The following is a 22,358-nucleotide window of genomic DNA, read 5'->3' as shown; positions in this document are numbered from 1 at the left end:
GGCCGCTATATCTGACCCGAAGAACTTTCTATGTGATTTTCGGAGAATTTTGATCCGGGACCCCGGAATCCCGAAAAACTGTATATTATACACTTAAATTTCAGCCGTTCGGCAGGTCGTACCGGACCCTGTTTTTTTTCTCCCTGTTTTTCAATCACGCTTCCGAGCTCATTTCAGGAATCAACTTGTTCGATTTCAGACTCAAATAACGAGCTTTAACACATTTTTCACGATAATCCGAGTTTCGGCGAATGCTGGTTGCTGGCACACCGGCACCCCGAAATGTCTTCCGTTGGTGCTCAAACTTTGCGTAGCCGCTTTATCTGACCCGCCACTTTCTATGTTATTTCCAGAGAATTTCGTACCAGACCCTGTTTCTTTTTCTTCCTGTTTTTCAATCACGCGTTCGAGCTCATTTCAAGAATCAAGCAGTTCGATTTCAGGAATCAACCTGTTCGATTTCAGCCTCAAATAACGGGCTTTAACACATTTTTCACGATAATCCGAGGTTCGGCGAATGCTGGTTTGTGGCACACCGGCACCCCCAAATGTCTTCCGTTGGTGCTCAAAGTTTTCGTGGCCGCTTTATCTGACCCGCGGCACTTTCTATGTTATTTTCGGAGAATTTTGTTACGGGACCACGGAATCCCAAAAAATCGTTTATTATACACTTCAATTTTAGCCGTTCGGAAGGTCGTACCGGACCCTGTTTCTTTTTCTCCCTGTTTTTCAATCACGCGTTCGAGCTCATTTCAGAATCAACTTTGTTCGATTTCGAGAATCAACCTGTTCGATTTCGACCTCAAATAACGAGCTTTAACACATTTTTCACGATAATCCGAGGTTCGGCGAATGCTGGTTTGTAGCACACCGGCACCCCCAAATGTCTTCCGTTGGTGCTCAAACTTTGTGTAGCCGCTTTATCTGACTCGGGGCACTTTTTATGTTATTTCCAGAGAATTTTGTTCCGGGACCACGGAATCCCGAAAACCGTGTATTATACACTTCAATTTAAGCCGTTCGGAAGGTCGTTCCGGACCCCATTTCTTTTTCTCCCTGTTTTTCAATCACGCGTCCGAGCTCATTTCAGGAATCAACTTGTTCGATTTCAGCCTCAAATACCGAGCTTTAACACATTTTTCACGATAATCCGAGTTCCGACGAATGCTGGTTTGTGGCACACTGGCACCCCCAAATGTCTTCCGTTGGTGCTCAAACTTTGCGTGGCCGCTTTATCTGAACTGAGGCACTTTCTATGTGATTTCCGCAGAATTTTGTTCCGGGACCCCGGAATCCCGAAAAACCGTGTATTATACACTTCATTTCACCGTTCGGAAGGTCGTGCGACCCGATTCTTTTTCTCCCTATTTTTCAATCACTCGTCCGAGCTCATTTCAGAATCAACCCGTTCGATTTCAGGAATCAACTTGTTCGATTTCAGCCTCAAATAACGAGCTTTAACACATTTTTCACGATAATCCGAGTTTCGGCGAATGCTGGTTTAAGGCACACCGACACCCCCAAATGTCTTCCGTTGGTACTCAAACTTTGCATGGCCGCTTTATCTGACCCGAGGAACTTTCTATGTGATCTCCGGAGAATTTTGTTCCGGGACTCTGAAATCCCGAAAACCGTGTATTATATACACTTCAATTTCAGCCGTTCGGAAGGTTGTTCCGAACCCAGTTTCTTTTTCTCCCTGTTTTTCAATCACGCGTCCGAGCTCATTTCAGGAATCAACTAGTTCGATTTCAGCCTCAAATAACGAGCTTTAACGCATTTTCACGATAATCCGAGTTTCGACGAATGCTGGTTTATGGCACACTGGCACCCCCAAATGTCTTCCGTTGGTGCTCAAACTTTGCGTGGCCGCTTTATCTGAACCGATGCACTTTCTATGTGATTTCCGGAGAATTTTGTTCCGGGACCCCGGAATCCCGAAAAACCGTGTATTATACACTTCAATTTCAGCCGTTCGAAAGGTCATACCGGACCCTGTTTCTTTTTCTCCCTGTTTATCAATCACGCGTTCGAGCTCATTTCAGGAATCAACCTGTTCGATTTCAGGAATCAACCTGTTCGATTTCAGCATCAAATAACGAGCTTTAACACATTTTTCACGATAATCCGAGTTTCGGCGAATGCTGGTTTGTGGCACGCGCCTCACCCTGAAATGTCTTCCGTTGGTGCTCAAACTTTGCGTGGCCGCTTTATCTGACCCGAGGCACTTTTCTATGTTATTTCCGGAGAATTTTGTTAAGGGACCCCGGAATCCCGAAAAACCGTGTATTATACACTTGATTTTAGCCGTTCGGAAGGTCGTCTGCGGACCTGTTTCTTTTTCTCCTGTTTTTCAATCACGCGTTCGAGCTCATTTCAGGAATCAACCTGTTCGATTTCAGGAATCAACCTGTTCGATTTCAGCCTCGAATAACGAGTTTTAACACATTTTTCACGATATTCCGAGTTTCGACGAATGCTGGTTTGTGGCACACTGGCACCCCCAAATGTTTTCCGTTGGTGCTCAAAATTTGCGTGGCCGCTTTATCTGACCCGAAGAACTTTCTATGTGATTTTCGGAGAATTTTGATCCGGGACCCCGGAATCCCGAAAAACCGTATATTATACACTTAAATTTCAGCCGTTCGGAAGGTCGTACCGGACCCTGTTTTTTTTCTTCCTGTTTTTCAATCACGCGTCCGAGCTCATTTCAGGAATCAACCTTTGTTCAATTCAAATTTCAAATAACGAGCTTTAACACATTTTTCACGATAATCCGAGCTTCGGCGAATGCTGGTTTGTGGCACACCGACACCCCCAAATGTCTTCCCTTGGTGCTCAAACTTTGCGTGGTCGCTATATCTGACCCGAGGAACTTTCTATGTCATTTCCGGAGAATTTTGTTCCGGGACCCCGGAATCCCGAAAAACCGTGTATTATACATTTCAATTTCAGCCGTTCGGAAGGTCGTATCGGACCCTGTTTCTTTTTCTCCCTATTTTTCAATCACACGTCTGAGCTCATTTCAGGAATCAACGTGTTCGATTTAAGGAACCAACCTGTTCGATTTCAGCCTCAAATAACGAGCTTTAACACAGTTTTCACGATAATCCGAGTTTCGGCGAATGCTGGTTTGTGGCACACCGGCACCCCAAATGTCTTCCGTTGGTGCTCAAACTTTGCGTGGCCGCTTTATCTGACCCGAGGAACTTTCTATGTGATCTCCGGAGAATTTTGTTCCGGGACCCTGAAATCCCGAAAAACCGTGTATTATATACACTTCAATTTCAGCCGTTCGGAAGGTTGTTCCGGACCCCGTTTATTTTTCTCCCTGTTTTTCAATCACGCGTCCGAGCTCATTTCAGGAATCAACTTGTTCGATTTCAGCCTCAAATAACGAGCTTTAACACATTTTTCACGATAATCCGAGTTTCGGCGAATGCTGGTTTATGGCACACTGTCGCCCCCAAATGACTTTCGTTGGTGTCCAAACTATGCGTGGCTGCTTTATCTGACCCGAGGAACTTTCTATGTTATTTCCGGAGAATTTTGTTCCGGGTCCCTGGAATCCCGAAAAACCGTGTATTATACACTTCAATTTCAGCCGTTCGGAAGGTCGTACCGGACCCCGTTTCTTTTTCTCCCTGTTTTTCAATCACTTGTCCGAGCTCATTTCTGGAATCAACCAGTTCGATTTCAGGAGTGGACCTGCTCGATTTCAGCCTCAAATAACGAGATTTAACACATTTTCACGATAATTCGAGTTTCGGCGAATGCTGGTTTGTGGCACACCGGCACCCCCAAATGTCTTCTGTTGGTGCTCAAACTTTGCGTGGCCTCTTTATTTGACCCGAGGCACTTTCTATGTTATTTCCGGGGAATTTTGTTACGGGACCCCAGAATTCTGAAAAACCGTGTATTATACACTTCTATTTCAGCCGTTCGGAAGGTCGTACCGGACCCTGTTTATTTTTCTCCCTGTTTTTCAATCACGCGTTCGAGCTCATTTCAGGAATCAACCTGTTCGATTTCAGGAATCAACCTGTTCGATTTCACCCTCAAATAACGAGCTTTAACACATTTTCACGATAATCCGAGTTTCGGCGAATGCTGGTTGCTGGAACACCGGCACCCCGAAATGTCTTTCGTTGGTGCTCAAACTTTGCGTAGCCGCTTTATCTGACCCGCCACTTTCTATGTTATTTCCAGAGAATTTTGTTCCGGGACCCTGAAATCCCGAAAAACCGTGTATTATACACTTCAATTTCAGCCGTTCGGAAGGTCGTTCCGGACCCCGTTTCTTTTTCTCCCTGATTTTCAATCACGCGTCCGAGCTCATTTCAGGAATCAACTTGTTCGATTTCAGCCTCAAATAACGAGCTTTAACACATTTTTCACGATAATCCGAGTTTCGGCGAATGTTGGTTTGTGGCACACTGGCACCCCCAAATGTCTTCCGTTGGTGCTGCTCAAACTTTGCGTGGCCGATTTATCTGAACCGAGGCACTTTCTATGTTATTTCCGGAGAATTTTGTTACGGGACCCCGGAATTCCGAAAAACCGTGTATTATACACTTCAATTCCAGCCGTTCGGATGGTCGTACCGGACCCTGTTTATTTTTCTCCTTGTTTTTCAATCACGCGTTTGAGCTCATTTCAGGAATCAACCTGTTCGAATTCAGGAATCAACCTGTTCGATTTCAGCCTCAAATAACGAGCTTTAACACATTTTTCACGATAATCCGAGTGTCGGCGAATGCTGGTTGCTGGCACACCGGCACCCCGAAATGTCTTCCGTTGGTGCTCAAACTTTGCGTAGCCGCTTTATCTGACCCGCCACTTTCTATGTTATTTCCCGAGAATTTTGTTCCGGGACCCTGAAATCCCGAAAAACCGTGTATTATACACTTCAATTTCAGCCGTTCGGAAGGTTGTTCCGGACCCCGTTTCTATTTCTCCCTGATTTTCAATCATGCGTCCGAGCTCATTTCAGGAATCAACTTGTTCGATTTCAGCCTCAAATAACGAGCTTTAACACATTTTTCACGATAATCCCAGTTTCGGCGAATGCTGGTTTGTGGCACACCGGCACCATCAAATGTCTTCCGTTGGTGCTCAAACTTTGCGTGACCGTTTTATCTGACCCGAGGCACTTTCTATGTCATTTCAGGAGAATTTTGTTACGGGACCCCGGAATCCCGAAAAACCGTGTATTATACAATTCAATTTCAGTCGTTCGGAAGGTCGTACCAGACCCTATTTCTTTTTCTTCCTGTTTTTCAATCACGCGTTCGAGCTCATTTCAGGAATCAACCTGTTCGATTTCAGGAATCAACCTGTTCGATTTCAGCCTCAAATAACGAGCTTTAACACATTTTTCACGATAATCCGAGTTTCGGCGAATGCTGGTTTGTTGCACACCGGCACCCCCAAATGTCTTCCGTTGGTGCTCAAACTTTGCGTGGCCGCTTTATCTGACCCGTGGCACTTTCTATGTTATTTCCGGAGAATTTTGTTACGGAACCCCGGAATCCCGAAAAATCGTTTATTATACACTTCAATTTCAGCCGTTCGGAAGGTCGTACCGGACTCTGTTTCTTTTTCTCCCTGTTTTTCAATCACGCATTCGAGCTCATTCCAGGAATCAACCTGTTCGATTTCAGCCTCAAATAACGAGCTTTAACACATTTTTCACGATAATCCGAGTTTCGGCGAATGCTGGTTTGTAGCACACCGGCACCCCCAAATGTCTTCCGTTGGTGCTCAAACTTTGCGTAGCCGCTTTATCTGACTCGGGGCACTTTCTATGTTTTTTCCAGAGAATTTTGTTCCGGGACCCTGAAATCCCGAAAAACCGTGTATTATATACACTTCAATTTCAGCCGTTCGGAAGGTACCAGACCCTGTTTCTTTTTCTCCCTGTTTTTTAATCACTTGTCCGAGCTCATTTCAAGAATCAACCTGTTCGATTTCAGGAGTCAACCTATTCTATTTCAGCCTCAAATAATGAGCTTTAACACATTTTTCACGATAATCCGAGTTTCGGCGAATGCTGGTTTGTGGCACACCGGCACCCCCAAATGTCTTCCGTTGGTGCTCAAACTTTGCGTGGCCGCTTTATCTGACCCGTGGCACTTTCTATGTTATTTCCGGAGAATTTTGTTACAGAACCCCGGAATCCCGAAAAATCGTTTATTATACACTTCAATTTCAGCCGTTCGGAAGGTTGTTCCGAACCCAGTTTCTTTTTCTCCCTGTTTTTCAATCACGCGTCCGAGCTCATTTCAGGAATCAACTAGTTCGATTTCAGCCTCAATAACGAGCTTTAACGCATTTTCACGATAATCCGAGTTTCGACGAATGCTGGTTTATGGCACACTGGCACCCCCAAATGTCTTCCGTTGGTGCTCAAACTTTGCGTGGCCGCTTTATCTGAACCGATGCACTTTCTATGTGATTTCCGGAGAATTTTGTTCCGGGACCCCGGAATCCCGAAAAACCGTGTATTATACACTTCAATTTCAGCCGTTCGGAAGGTCGTACCGGACCCTGTTTCTTTTTCTCTCTGTTTTTTAATCACTTGTCCGAGCTCATTTCAGGAATCAACCAGTTCGATTTCAGGAGTCAACCTATTCTATTTCAGCCTCAAATAATGAGCTTTAACACATTTTTCACGATAATCCGAGTTTCGGCGAATGCTGGTTTGTGGCACACCGGCACCCCCAAATGTCTTCCGTTGGTGCTCAAACTTTGCGTGGCCGCTTTATCTGACCCGTGGCACTTTCTATGTTATTTCCGGAGAATTTTGTTACGGAACCCCGGAATCCCGAAAAATCGTTTATTATACACTTCAATTTCAGCCGTTCGGAAGGTCGTACCGGACTCTGTTTCTTTTTCTCCCTGTTTTTCAATCACGCGTTCGAGCTCATTCCAGGAATCAACCTGTTCGATTTCAGCCTCAAATAACGAGCTTTAACACATTTTTCACGATAATCCGAGTTTCGGCGAATGCTGGTTTGTAGCACACCGGCACCCCCAAATGTCTTCCGTTGGTGCTCAAACTTTGCGTGGCCGCTTTATCTGAACCAAGGCACTTTCTATGTGATTTCCGGAAAATTTTGTTCCGGGACCCCGGAATCCCGAAAAACCGTGTATTATACACTTCAATTTCAGCCGTTCGGAAGGTCGTACCGGACCCCGTTTCTTTTTCTCCCTGTTTTTTAATCACTTGTCCGAGCTCATTTCAGGAATCAAGCTGTTCGATTTCAGGAGTCAACCTATTCGATTTCAGCCTCAAATAACGAGCTTTAACACATTTTTCACGATAATCCGAGTTTCGGCGAATGCTGGTTTGTGGCACACCGGCACCCCCAAATGTCTTCCGTTGGTGATATGTTCATTTTATATATACTTTTACCCCTCATTTTAGCTCGGTTTCTATTGATTATCATACTTTAATTAGTATATTTTTGAGCTAATTTTGTGTTCTAGGTGTATTGTTGTGTTTGTTACGGTTTTATAGGAATCTAAGCATTTAAAGGCTTTTTCCTATGATTTTGTACACCAAGTTCACTAAGCTAAACAAGGCCAAATATTGGACTAAGTGTGTGAATATTGCTTGGGTTTTGCATGAAGATTAGTGGATTGAGGTAAGGAATTACAAATGAAGCCAAATGTAAAGTCAAGCTCAAAATGAAGGTCCATATTAAGGTGCAAGCATTGGATGCCAAAGAGAGCTTAGGATGCTAGGAATTTAGAGCATTACCGGGTGATTAAGGAGCATTAAAAACGAAGCATAGAGATTCCTCACGTAATTAAACAAGAATTAAGACGATTGACCGAGGAACACACGACCCCGATCGGGGTTGCATGCTCATTGATGGCTTACGTTTTCTCCTCCTCTCCTATAAATAGGAGAGGTATTCCTAGGTTTTAGCTATCCCATTTTACGTCCAAGTTTACTACAATCAGCCTCAAGCATTATAAGTTTTCTCTCATTAGTTTTCATATCAAGTTTAAGTTGTTTAAGCATTCCTTAGTTAATCTTTCAACATTTTGTATTTCAAGAGATTCTCAAGCATTTGATATTAAATCTTTTGGTTATTAGTTGTTTGTTCTTCCATACAAGTCTTCCTTTATAAGGTATTTCTTATTACAAGTTGTTTCGGCTAAAAATAGCGTAATAAAGAAAGCCACTTGGTAAAATAAAGATTATAAAGAAGAGGTGAGGAGGAAGGGAGCCCGCGGTCAGGAGAAGGGGGAATGGGCTTAAGAAGGATAAAGAGCCCATCATAGAAGGCGCCCGTGTTAAGAAAAGAAGTGTCAGGGAGAAGTTAGGGAGAAGTTAGGGAGAAGTTAGGGAGATCGGGGAGAATTGGCAAAGGAGTCCGGGTTTGGAAAGAAGTCTTTATGGAAATAATATTCTCTTTCCATATTCGAGGTAGAGGATATCTAGGGTTCTTACCCTATAAATAGCAAAGGAAGGAAATCAAGAAGGACATTCATTCACCCATCCATTCATTCAACATCATATTCAAGACATAAAACTCCGCGGCACATCATCTTCAAATATACGTACATCTGAGATCTTGCAAGCCTGACACCTCAAGCCAGCAAGATTAGCATAAACGTTACCATTGTAATCATCCTCCAACTCACGCCAGATAGCTGGCAGCCAGCCAGCTGCGTAGGGATACAAACAGGTGGCCCCCCCGTCGGCATCCTCCTGCAGCGATCGATCGTACACACAGTAGCGGATCCGAGTCAAACCAAAAAGTGAACGCGGCGGGGGACAATCGTCACCGCAACCCCCACGGCTGCGGGAGCTTATCGTAACCTTCAAGAAACCGGATCGGGAGGAAATATGTAGACAAATGACAAAGGACCCAGTTCACCAATATAACTAATCAGTAGTACTTGGAACTAAAGGAGATGCTGAGCAGGGTTCCAGGGCTACCACCCCCACTTTAGAAAGCAGCTCTAGACAGTTATGCCGACTCACCATTCGTAGACACCATATCCATCACAGCCATGCCAAAGGGATTCACAAATCCAAATATGCCTCTCTTCGACGGCACAACAGATCCCTTTGATCATGTTAGCCAATATAAGCAGAAAATGATGACGGTAACAGCTATAGGGCAAGTCAGGAGGCTTGCATGTGCAAAGGATTCAGGTCCACCTTAACGGGACCAGCACTTCGATGGTTTGTGAGCCTGCCCAACAGGTCGATATCTACATTTGCTGAATTGGTAAACGCATTTACTCAACAGTTCGCAAGCAGCAGAAAGCCACAGAAGCACGCAGGAGACTTATACAGAATCGTCCATGGAGCAGGAGAGAGCATTGGAGAATACAATACTAGGTTCAACAATGAGAAGGTGGCAGTTCGAGAGTGCGATGTTTCAACAGCAGTAGAAGCCTTCAGAAGAGGCCTCCACCACGACTCTGACCTATACAAGCAGTTAACCATGCATCCATGCCATAGTTTTGAAGCAGTACAGGAGAAGGCAGCTGCCGCAATCAGGTTGGAAGAGGATATCCTAGCCAGAGCCAGCTTACAAAGCACGCCAAGTATTTCTAGTACTTCAGCCGTGGAGAAATCAGGAAGAAAGCAAACCACCAGCAAGAAGGATGAGAGATACAGACCCTGGCAGAATATGGGTTCACTACAGGCATCAGAGGAATCTTGAAGGCACTTACAGAGATGGGAGATGGTGTGACACCCTTAAAATTAACGATAAATAAAGGCGTAAATTCTACGGAAAAACTGGTAGGATATGTTTGTAATTGGTTCAACTAGCCAAAAACCTGTAATTTCAAAAACTTTTCTAAACCAATCACAACATTTCCAACATTCCCAAGAGGCGGGTGCCAAAACCTGCAATGCTAACGAACTAATTTACTTAACACCGCTAAAAATAAGAAAATACATAATGATATAACCCAAAATAGAAAAGGGAGACATATGTCCCTTCAAATTATATACAAAACCAAAAGTTAAAAGGTTTACTATAAGAATAACCAAAACTAGGTCCAAGGTTCCTTATGCTCACTAGCTCGTCTGTGACCCCAACAAAGCATCAACAACCTGTCAATCGCATTTTATACAAACACGAAAGCCACAATTCAGTGGGGAGTAACTTCGAGTCCTCCCAGCCACGAATCGTCAAAATTAATGTAACATGTAGTAAAACATGTAAACAATACGATAACTAATTCAATTATCAATTATTCTAACATATGAGTCCTAACTGACCAAACTAAACTATCATGTGAAACATATAACAAATTGTAATCCAAACTCTATCAACCATAGCCGGCTTGCATCTCACCTTCTATGATTCATAGAATCATCAAACAAGAAAGGGCAATATATCAAAGACAGGCATAAGTTCTTAGTCCCGTCAATAGTCACTTTGTAACTCGAGTCTATACCACGAGGTAGGGAAGGTAATCGAACCGGTATCTTGGCTCAACGGTTAATATTAATAAAACATGGCCAAGAGACAACACAACCCTAGCCTAAAATCTGCGCAGACCTAGACATGCGGATACACACCACCGCACCCAAGACCCACAATTTTTCTAAAACAAAGTGAGTACCCTAAGGAGTCCACCAAAGGGTTGGCTAGTACTTAAGCTGACCACTTACTAACAAAATAAGTAACGAGGTCATGCCCCAACTTGGATATAAATCCACTAGTCAGGAACACAAAGGCTATCAAGCAGTGAACATATACTCGTCAAAGACTATAAAGACCTATCTATGATGAAGGCCGAAATACTCACCTAGGACCTAGTCCCAGCTAGTCCCAGCTTGAATACTTTAGCCCACACCACACAAGACTCACCACACAAGTCAAGTAAGACACCCACTTAACCATAAGAGGGCAAAGAGTCCTACTTACCAACATAAATTCTAACATTCTATCATGTGAAAGGCTATATAAATGTCTATTCAGCAAACAATCCAACAATATCCTCAATAAGTATTCAATACTAATTTCCAATTCTAACAGTATTAACCATGTTAAAGGCTTTAGGGAATCTAGGGCCGTTTCTACAATATAAGAAGCTACTTAAATCAACTAATTACACATGTGAAATAAAAATATAATAAATGGCCTAAAACAAGAAAAAGGCCGATTATCTAATTCATTCAAAATTTCATCCAACCGAATTTTTACCCGCAACCCCACCTGACGTGTACGGGTCAAATTGCGGTGACCAATCACTCAATTAATCGACATCGAATCGAGTCAAAGGGACTAAGGCTCGATTTTGCACAATCATCAAAACATGGCAATTATTGCTATAAAATTTACCTTGAGCCTAATCATTACAATTTCATCTTATAAACTATCCTAACATGTGATAACTATCAATATAAGCTTAATTTTACCAACCTCATTATCTTTACTACTAACATTATTCATTTTAAGCCTTTTTATTACCATTTCATTTTATAACCTATACTAACATATGCTAACTACCAATATAAGAATAATTTCTACTACTAGTATGATTCAATTTAAAAGTGTACTCATACATTACTTATTCTAATTATCTCATTAATGAACCTAAAATGACGAACAATGCATGGAAAACCGCGAAACAAGCAACGGGCCGACCCGGGCCAGCCGTGGGCCAGCCACGGGCCTGCCGGGCTGCCGCCGCCACCTATTACTCCTCTTTTTTTTCCGTTTTTGTTCATTTTAACATCGTCTAAACATTAATTAATCGTTCCCATACTAATATCCTAACTTAAACTAACTAAAAGGCATAAATTAAGCATGCATGCAACAAATTTTAACATGTGAAAATTTCTACTCAAACCAAAAATCACAAAACATCCAAAAACAACAAAGCATGTGACGATCTTTCGTCGAGTAACTCGAAATATGTTACCTTAAGCTAGAAAAAGAGCAATTAGCACCTTAAACCCAAACCCTAACAAGCACTAGCCGCTATCCTCGACAATATACGAGTCCCCAAACTCGTCTTCCAATTCTTCACCTAATTAAACAATAAAAACACACAAATAAGTACATAAAACCGAAATTACCCAAAATTCGTCTTAAAACAACTTCAAGAAAACTGAAATTAAAACATACAAGGTTATAGATCTCGGCGAGGGGATTCCGGAAATGTAAATTTCGTGAAAATCCGAGTAGAAATGAGGGAGATGTGACGATTTTAGCTTGAATGTATAAAAATGGTGTTTTGGTTGAATTTAGTATGTTGAAGAAGATGAAGGAAGCAAGGGAAATCAGAAAAAAGAAAAGAAAGGGGGAGGGGGTTTGGTCCGCGGGAAAGGGAGAAAGGAAAGGAGGGAGTCGGGATTTTACGAGTCGGTTTTGACTCGTTTTGATAATAATTAAAACCGTAAGTCAAATGCAAATTCCGACAAGACCAAAGTTCTTAAACACAAGATTACAAGAAAATTGAGTATTCATACGACCCATTTCCAAATTCGTTTACCCAACGTTCAAAAGAATTGTCATTTTCCCCCCGATACGCCCTTATTTCGAAATAAAAGATTTTACACGGTTTAAACTATTTTTAAACATCTCGAAACTATCAAAATAAATACTTTTCTTCAAAATATAATAAAATTATATTTCTTTGAATTATTTTTACTTTAAATACTTAAATATCAAATTTTATTTGATTAATAAATTATTTTCGAAATATATTAACGGTCCGAAATTCCGGGGGGTTACAGATGGAGTCAGGTGGCCTAACCCACCAGTAGGAGAGCAAGCCTGGAGAAAGGATAGCAAGAAGAAGTGCGAATTTCACCGTGATATTGGGCATAACACTGAGGATTGCTATACATTGAGAAGAGAGATCAAGCGCCTGCACGAACAGGGAAAGCTGAGCCACCTATTACCACGTGGGGGCAAGCAGCAGGATAAGGTAGGCTCCGCCAAACCGGCAGACCCACCCACATGCACCAAAATTATGAACATGATAACAAGCGGCTCAGACTTAAGCGGCCTGACATATTCAGCAGCTAAGAGACACGCTACAGAGACCAAAGAAGATAGGCCAGCCAATTCGTGCAGAATTTCTCACAGTGACCTACCAGCGGTCAGCTTTGATGAAGGAGATGCATACGATGAGCGAGAGCATCATGATGCACTAATTATCACCTTATCAATGGCCAATTGCACAGTTAGAAAGGTCCTGGTAGATACAGGAAGCTCGGTCAACTTAATCATGCTGAAAACATAGAGAACATGGGATTCAGCGAGAAGGATTTGCAGAAGAAGAATATTCCGCTAGTAGGCTTCAGCGGAGAAACAGCCAGCTCGCTAGGCGAGATAGTCATCCCAACCTATGTGGGAGGAGTCAATAAGCAAGTCAGGTACTTGGTGATAGATGGCCCCTCTACTTACAACGTCATCTTAGGAAGACCATGGTTGCACCAGATGAAGGCAGTACCCTCAACTTACCACCAGTGCATAAAGTTCCCCACCCCATGGGGAGTAGAAACGATAAGAGGGGATCAAGAGGAAGCTAGAAGCTGCTATAAAAGGGCACTCAAGTGCACTGCCAGCCCTCCCGCATAGCAATTACAGACGCAGCCTATCCAGGACGAATACATCGAGCCCCCAGCAGAAGAGCTGGACCAGATTAACCTGGATAAGTTGCACCCAGAGAGAACCGTGCTCATTGGAGCAGGATGTACAGGAAGCTTACGACAGCAGCTAGTCAAGTTCTTGCAAGATAACATGGATTGCTTTGCATGGTCACACGATGATATGATAGGAATAGATCCATCCATCATAACACACAAGCTTAGCGTGGACCCAAAGTGTAAACCCATCCAAAGAGAAAGGAGAAAGTTTGCAGCAGAGAGAAATAAGGTAATCAACCAGGAAGTAGACAGCCTGCTGGCAGCAAAGAAGATAAGAGAAGTGAAATACCCAGAATGGTTGTCTAATGTAGTAGTGGTGCCCAAGAAGAATGGAAAATGAAGAGTATGCGTGGACTTCACCGATCTCATCAAAGCATGCCCTAAAGATCCATTCCCGTTGCCTCATATTGATGCAATGGTGGACGCAACAGCCGGACACGAGATGCTAACATTTCTGGACGCATGAAGTGGATACAATCAGATCAAGATGGATCCTGCAGATCAAGAGAAGACAACATTCATGTCCGAGAGAGGAATATATTGCTACAACGTCATGCCATTCGGCCTAAAGAACGCAGGCTCTACATATCAAAGGCTGGTTAACCGCATGTTCAAAGAGCAAATAGGAAGAACCATGGAGGTGTACATTGATGACATGGTGGTGAAGTCAGGAAAAGCCAAAGATCATATGCGACATCTGGCAGAAACATTCAGCACCCTCATGGAAGACAAGATGAAGCTAAACCCGTCTAAGTGCACCTTCGGAGTATCCTCTGGCAAGTTCTTAGGCTATATTGTAACTCAAAGAGGAATAGAAGCCAACATCGAGCAGATCAAAGCCGTCTTACAGCTGGAATCACCCGAGAAGCCTAAGGATGTTCAAAGGCTAGGCTGAAGGTAGCGACCCTGAACAGTTCATTTCAAGATCTTCGACAAATGCGGGCTATTTTACGACGTACTAAGGAAAAGTCAGAAGTGTGAATGGACCCCTGAGCACGAACAAGCCTTCAGAGAGCTGAAGCATTATCTCAGCAGCCCGCCACTGCTATCAAAGCCGGAACCAGAAAAACCATTATTCCTATACCTAGCTGTCAGAGAGGTAGCAGTAAGCGCTGTCCTGGTCAGAGAGCAAGAAAAGGAGCAGAAGCAAGTATACTACGTGATCAAGTCTCTGCTACCGGCAGAGACCAGGTACACATCCCTTGAAAAGTTAGTACTAGCATTGGTAGTAGCATCTCGCAAACTGCGTCCCTATTTTGAGTCACACATCATACATGTTGTGACAAACTACCCCCTAAAAACTATTATGAGGAAGCCTGAACTATCAGGAAGAATGTCTAAATGGTCTGTACACTTCAGTGGATACGACATCCAGTACGACCCTAGGACAGCAATCAAATCACAAGCACTGGCCGACTTTGTGTCAGACTTCAGTCCAGCCATCCAGAATCTAGCAGATACGGAAATCCTCACTTTAGAAGGAAGCAAGCAGACAGACGTTTGGCAGATGTATATTGACGGAGCCTCCAACCAAAGGGGGCAGGTGTAGGATTAATCCTGCGATCACCACAGGGAGACCTGATAGCACAAGCTGTAAGATGCGAATTCAAGGCAACCAACAATGAAACAGAATACGAGGCCTTGATACTGGGAATAAAGCTAGCTCTGGAATCAGGAGTCAGACACCTGCTCATATCCAGTGACTCTCTGTTAATAGTTAACCACGTGAATGATGAGTTTATAGCCAGAGATTCGAAGATGATAGCATACCTAAAAGTAGCAAAGGAATTAAAACAAAAATTCGAATCTTGCAAGCTTAAGCAGGTCCCCAGAGATCAGAACGTGGAGGCAGACGCCCTAGCAACCCTGGGGGCAACATTCAAACCAACAGAGCTATCCAGCATACCAATAGCACATATGCTGGAGCCTTCTATCCAGAAGGCAGACGAAATAGACAGGGGTGAACTGGAAGATTCGCAAAGTGTAAAGGGCATCCAAGCAGTTACAGAGGAAAGTGAGAGCTCTCGGTCACACAGGCAGATGCCTGACCAGGAAGCCAATCCAGCAGACGACTGGCGCACACCTTACCTAGACTGGCTGCGCCACAACAAGCTACCAGACGATAAGAAGGAAGTGAGAGCTTTTAGAATAAAGGCTTCCAGATTCATACTCATTGATGATATATTGTTCAGAAAATCGCTAGCAGGTCCCTACCTACGGTGCTTGGACAAGGAGGAAGCACAGACGGTGTTGCATGCTCTCCACAGTGGCGAATGTGGAAACCATGCAGGGGTCAGGAGTCTGGCAAACAAAGCCCTCAGATAGGGATACTATTGGCCTACAATGAAGGCAGATGCAGCAGAGTACGCACGAAAATGTGACGCCTGCCAGCGCTCAGCACCAATAATTCATCAACCAGCAGAACCTCTGCACCCTATTATTTCTCCCTGGCCATTCATGGCATGGGGCATGGACATAGTAGGCCCTCTACCAAGGGCCACATGAAACAGAACCTGGATGCTAGCAATGACAGATTACTTCTCCAAGTGGATAGAGGCAGAAGCATTCACGGAAGTAAAAGACAAACAGGTCATCTCATTCATAAAAGGAAACATCGTCTGCAGATTTGGTATCCCATCAGAAATCATATGTGACAATGGCTCACAATTCATCTCAAACGATACCGAAGGATACTGCGCCAGGTGGAATATCACCTTAAAAAAGTCAGCACCCAGGACGCCAAAGTTCAATGTGCAAGCTGAATCTAGCAATAAAATCATTATGGATAATCTAAGAAGGAGGTTACAGGAGTTAGGAGGAAAGTGGGCAGATGAATTGCCACTAGTGCTATGGTCAGACAGAACGACACCAAAGATAGCAACAGGTCAAACACCCTTCAGCCTGGTGTTTGGCGCAGAAGCAGTCATTCCATCAGAAGTTCTAGTTCCCACTCACAGGTATGAAAATATGACGAGGGAACTGAATAATGCAGAGATGACCAGAAGCCTGGACACAATTGATGAGCGGCGTGCAAGCGCAAAAATCCGTCTGACTGCCTACAAACAGTTTGTGGCCAGGAGTTATAACAAGAATGTAAAAATCAGGCTCCTGGAGGTAGGAGACCTGGTTCTCCGAGAGGTGTTCCAAAACACCAAGAATAGAAAAGCAGGCAAATTCGCCTACAAATGGGAAGGACCATACCAGGTAGAAGGAGTTGTTGGCCATGGTGCATCTGATCCGATGACTATGGACGGTCAAATTATACAACGCCCATGGAACATACTTCACCTGAAGAGATATTACTTTTGATAATAAGTAGACTCTAGCTTTCAGAATAATGTACTATGAGAAGCCAAATCATTTTTAAAGATAAAATAAAAATCCGGTAGTAGGCATACTGCCATTTTCACTCTTATTTCTGGTGTCTTTAGTTGTTTTAAAACTTTAAACTACTATTGGATGGTGTGGTCTGACAGCGTCCTGGGACCACAATTGCTCTGGTACCCCATGAGATGGCGACAGGTACTTCACATCATTCTGATAGGTTTTCTTATTTTCAAGCTTCTCTAAGTACATCACTTTGAATTCTGGTATCTATGGTACTTTGAAAGGATGTCTAGCAGGACTGTCAACTGCCAACGCGGGGTGACAAGGCACATGGCACTCCAACATGCCTAACCTATTTTCTCCACAAGGAGCACCCTCACCGAGCGGATTGTGGAACATACGAAAGGGAGCCTGGTTGACAGCTGAAAACGCTTATCCAGCTACCCCTAATAGCACCCCCTGGATGTAGCTCGCACTAATCGCACTTAATCAGGGCCCCAACATGCATGCAAAAACGAACATGGAACGTAGGGATATCTGCGCTACCAGAATCCTGCAGCGTCTCCATCTGGTCCTAGAATGACGATAAACTTGCCTCAATGACGCCACTGGGCATAAAACGAGACGAACACACCTTGCGTCATGAACAAGGTTAAGTAGTCCACAAATCGCGATACGCCTAAATCACCAGTAAGGTGACACGACGACTAAGCTAGCTTGGTCTGGATCAGTCTTTTCAGGCTGGTCTAAATCAGCCCCCTGGGTTGACACGACCACTCCTCCTTACATTGCGGCATACGCCTAAATCAGCCATCAGGCTGACACGGTAGCTAGCTGAGTCGTAACTTTATCCTTTTCAGGATGACAAGACTCGCTTAAATCAGTCAAACAGGCTGACACGGCATAAACTTCCTAAAACAGGGAGAATAAATAAACAAACGAGCATACGACATGTAAAAACCTTGCCAAACTATGATAAGGGGCATTCAAAATATGGCCAAAAATACGGCCCCAAGTTCAACCGCCACCCTTGCAGAGCAAACACAAGAACGAGTTTAAAACTTACAAAGTCTGCCACCTCTGGGCCAGACTACCAAAAGTTCATCAGACTATAAAAATTTAATTGTCGGTCACATTGATGACCTCCACATCTGGCATCTCTTCTGCCTGCTGACCTCCCATTTCAAGTACTGCGTCAGCCTGGGCATTCTCAACCACCATAGCTCCCTGAGCTCCGTCAGCAGCATCCTGGGACATTCCGGCATCACCCCCAGCAGCCTGCTCAGTCAACGCAGGAGAATTCACCTCACCAACCTCAGGCATCAGCATGCTCAGATCAGATTGAGCGGGATAGAGCATCTCCAGCTGCTTCTCCTCTTCCTCTATGGCCTGCTGGGTGGGAGCCTCCTCGAGTGCAGCACGCATCCCACTGATCTTTCCCCGCCAGGTGGCATATGCAACAACGTTGGTGGACAGGGAGATCAGCTCGATGATCTTCTCCTCAGACTGCTTCAGAGAGTCAGAAAAGGTGTTGCACACCGCCTGGGTTCGAGCCAGCTGATCAGCCCCCTCCTTCAACTTCTTCTTGGTGACAAAGAAGCTCGGTCTTGACTCCACCATACGCTCCTTCGAGATCAACCCGGCTGCTGCGCGGATCCGTATGTGATTTCCTTCAGTTCCTGGTTCTTGGCACTGGTAGCACGGCTGGTGGTCTGCACTATCTTGATCATCTTCCTGTTGTATAGTGCAGACTGAAGAGTCTGGGGCATAAATTATCAGAAGTCAACAAAAGAGTTGGGTGGCAGAATTTAAGCAAGAAACAGACAGACAGGTATAAAATGAAGAATATTTACCATGAAAGTGTTGTGCACATCATTTTCAGCCATCTCCTCTGGGGAGAACTCCGAAAACGTTTCCTCAACAGGAGGAAAGAGCAGCTGATCAATCTCCGGCCAGTAGGGCACCTTGTCCACATTCCCAAAGCCTTCTGGAAAATGAGCAATGATGCCTCCACTAGAGGAAGCACGAGGACTGGCAGGAGGAGTAGGTGGATGGCGAGATAACGGACTGACTTCCAAAGGCACACGCGCGGCAGAACTGGAAACTGCAGGAGGAGTCTGAAAAGAGGCAGCAGGAGCACTCCTCTTGGAGGCATAGGCCACGTCAGGGCTGGCAGAGGGTCTCTTTCTTTTAGCACTTAGGGGGATGAATTCCAATGGATCAACTTTTGAAGCTGCAAGCATACACCATCTCAGACGACAGAATGCTTAAAACATCAAGCAACAACGACATGCAAACAAAAGCGGTTACAGAAACCTTACCAGAAGACATGCCGTGGGCTGATTGAGGAGGATTGGAGGAAGAAGCAGGCGAAAAACCAGGAAACAGGTCTGGAAACTTTCTCTCAGATTCAGGGATGCAGAACAACTTGATGCAGGCAGGGATCTTGGCGCCAATACGGGTAAGGTCACAGGGGCCTGCACGAAGACGATGAAGTAAGCTAGTAAGCAGTGAGATAAAATAATTCAGGCGACAAGGAGGCTACTTACTCGAATTCTGGACCCACTTCTCGAAAATGTAATCAGCAGGAGGCTGGATGGAGTCCTTCCTCACATAGAAGAAGTCCTCAAACCATTTCTCATCACGGGACTTTGACGCGTGTTTGAAGGGAGCATCTCCATGGCCCCGAAATGAGAACTGACCCCTGCCCAGGGATCTGATGTTGTACATATGGGCCAGATCGCCCAGAGTAATAGATTTGCCAGTACTCTGACCAACGGCCAGAGAATAGAGAAGAACTCTCCATATGGCAGTGAAAATTTGTGCCATGGCGAAATTGTTGGTAAAAATAAAATCTTGGACGAGTTTAGGGAAAGGGAAACGGAGGCCATATTTAAATGGGTACAGATAGAAGCAAACCCACCCCGGACGGAGGGCGTCAGCTTTCTGTCCCGGTTCAGGGATGGAGATATCCACCCCGTCACCAAGACCAAGCAGACTCTTGATCCTAGGAATGTCGGCCGGAGTTAAGGCGGAATCACAATCGTGTGGATGGTTAAAAAGTCCCCGAGAAGGGAAAATGGGGTCAAGGTTACGGTCGGAGGGAGTTGGGGTTGCCGAGGATTGTCGGGTTTTGCCCATGGTGGAGAGAGAAAATTAAGGTTAAAAGAAAGAAGATTACCTGATGATGAAGACGGGAAGGGGAACAGTAAAGTCGGCGAGGAGCAGGAAAGATTGAGGGTTTAGGAGAGAAGAGTTTTTGAAATGATTAAATGGAAGTGGAAAAGGGACGTTGGGGTTATAAAGAGGAGAGAGGGAGTTAGGTGCGGAGAAAGAGGAATAGGGCGGCTGGAAGTAATGGGTTGCATCGGAAGAAGTAAAAGATGGCGTAGGGTTTTAAATATTCGGTTACGTAAATTCCTTGCTAGATACTTGAAAGCGTACTTCACAAGAAATTTGGGGCAAACTGTTTGGGCTAAAAATAGCGTAATAAAGAAAGCCCACTTGGTAAAATAAAGATTATAAAGAAGAGGTGAGGAGGAAGGGAGCCCGCGGTCAGGAGAAGGGGGAATGGGCTTAAGAAGGATAAAGAGCCCATCATAGAAGGCGCCCGTGTTAAGAAAAGAAGTGTCAGGGAGAAGTTAGGGAGAAGTTAGGGAGAAGTTAGGGAGATCGGGGAGAATTGGCAAAGGAGTCCGGGTTTGGAAAGAAGTCTTTATGGAAATAATATTCTCTTTCCATATTCGAGGTAGAGGATATCTAGGGTTCTTACCCTATAAATAGCAAAGGAAGGAAATCAAGAAGGACATTCATTCACCCATCCGTTCATTCAACATCATATTCAAGACATAAAACTCCGCGGCACATCATCTTCAAATATACGTACATCTGAGATCTTGCAAGCCTGGCACCTCAAGCCAGCAAGATTAGCATAAACGTTACCATTGTAATAATCCTCCAACTCATATAGTGCAATACTTGGCAGGGTACCGTCCCTCCCGCGGTTGTTCCCACATTGGGTTTTCCGCGTCACCAAAATCTTACGTGTCAATTTACATTACGCACTTTATTTTCCGTTTACTTATTGACATACAAATCAACATACAACCAACCAACGAATATAGACTACATTGACCCTAATTAATCGACTTGGGTAAAAAAGACCTAAACACAAGTTTACGTTTATTCATCATTGCTTTAGTTATCACATAGTTATTATAGTCAAATATTTCATATCTATTTAGCTTTGTTGTTTTTGTATGTTATATCACCTAATTAGTATAATTCATATAACCATGTTCAACATTCCTTACAATTTAGTTTACATTTTACATCTTAGTATGAGTAGCTAAATTCTCTAGGGGAGCCATGCAAAATCAAACATATAATATGATTAAATAAAGTTCATAATAATATTGATCAATTGCTTCCATCACATGCTTGCTTTGTTACGCTTAATCTTTGATTATCGGTCGTTGCCGTAGATTAAAACTTGTTTATTCGTTCTAAAGTCGAGAGGCACGGAATTGAATTAGACTAAGCATGTGTGGTAGGACGACCTAGTCAAGGACAAGAGTTTTTCTAGGACCCGGTCTATGGTTGATACTAATGCCGTAAGGTGGGTATCTTTAAGCCTAAGTAATTGACAAGATTATTAGTATCAAGTTTATCATGTTCATGTGTTTACCTTTGCATGAGTGACCCGAACCCTTTAGACTATCTTTTATCATATTATTTACATTGCATTTTATTAATCATCAACCAAACAAACTAAACCCAAATCGTAATCGACCTTGATAAAAATCTACCCATAGCAATTCACGACGTAATTCCCGTTTCCTTGTGTTCGACCCCTATTACTACATTAATTTGTGTCTAGGGAAATTATCTTTGCATAGATACGCGAATAACCTATCAAATTTTGGCGCCGTTGCCGGGGAAACGGTTTTATTGCTTTTTTAATTGTCGATTTTTATCTTGTTTTCCTTTGTCTTGGGGAACACTTGTTCCTTGAGACCGTTACTTATCACTTCTTTAGAAATTGTTGTCTTATGCCTAGGTCCTCTCGTAGTGGAGAATTGCTTTCACCGGATTCTGAACCCGAGAAAACATTTAGGAGAAGACGACGTTTTTGGAAGGAAGTGAAAGAAGCCACTTCACCCGTACAAGTTGAAAGTGCTATAAAGTCTTACTTAGACGATCTAGAAGTTCTTGAAGAGGAGGAGGTTTCTTGTTCATCAACTCCACCACCACCACCATCTACTACCAAAAAGATGGTGAAGCTTTCCGATCGCGGCCATGCTACCGGCCGGAATCACAACTACTCAAATCACCGCGCCGGACTTCGAGATCAAACCGGCTTTCATTAGCCTTGTGGAGAGGAAGC

The 22,358-nt window shown here is 43.8% G+C and overlaps 1 long non-coding RNA gene across 1 annotated transcript; it reads right to left on the bottom strand.

Annotated features, from left to right (window-relative positions):
- Positions 1-10,021: 10,021 nt before the first annotated feature.
- Positions 10,022-12,184, bottom strand: LOC141615417 (uncharacterized). Its single transcript, XR_012529847.1, has 3 exons — positions 12,117-12,184; positions 11,911-12,018; positions 10,022-10,090 (listed from the first exon to the last, which is right to left on the bottom strand). It is a non-coding gene; the product is annotated as an uncharacterized LOC141615417 (long non-coding RNA).
- Positions 12,185-22,358: the final 10,174 nt, after the last annotated feature.

Source organism: Silene latifolia, chromosome 11, assembly GCF_048544455.1.
Source record: "Silene latifolia isolate original U9 population chromosome 11, ASM4854445v1, whole genome shotgun sequence".
In the NCBI taxonomy this organism is placed as follows: domain Eukaryota; kingdom Viridiplantae; phylum Streptophyta; class Magnoliopsida; order Caryophyllales; family Caryophyllaceae; genus Silene; species Silene latifolia.
Note: the sequence above shows the minus strand (reverse complement) of the source record. Positions and strands in the feature narration are given on the sequence as shown.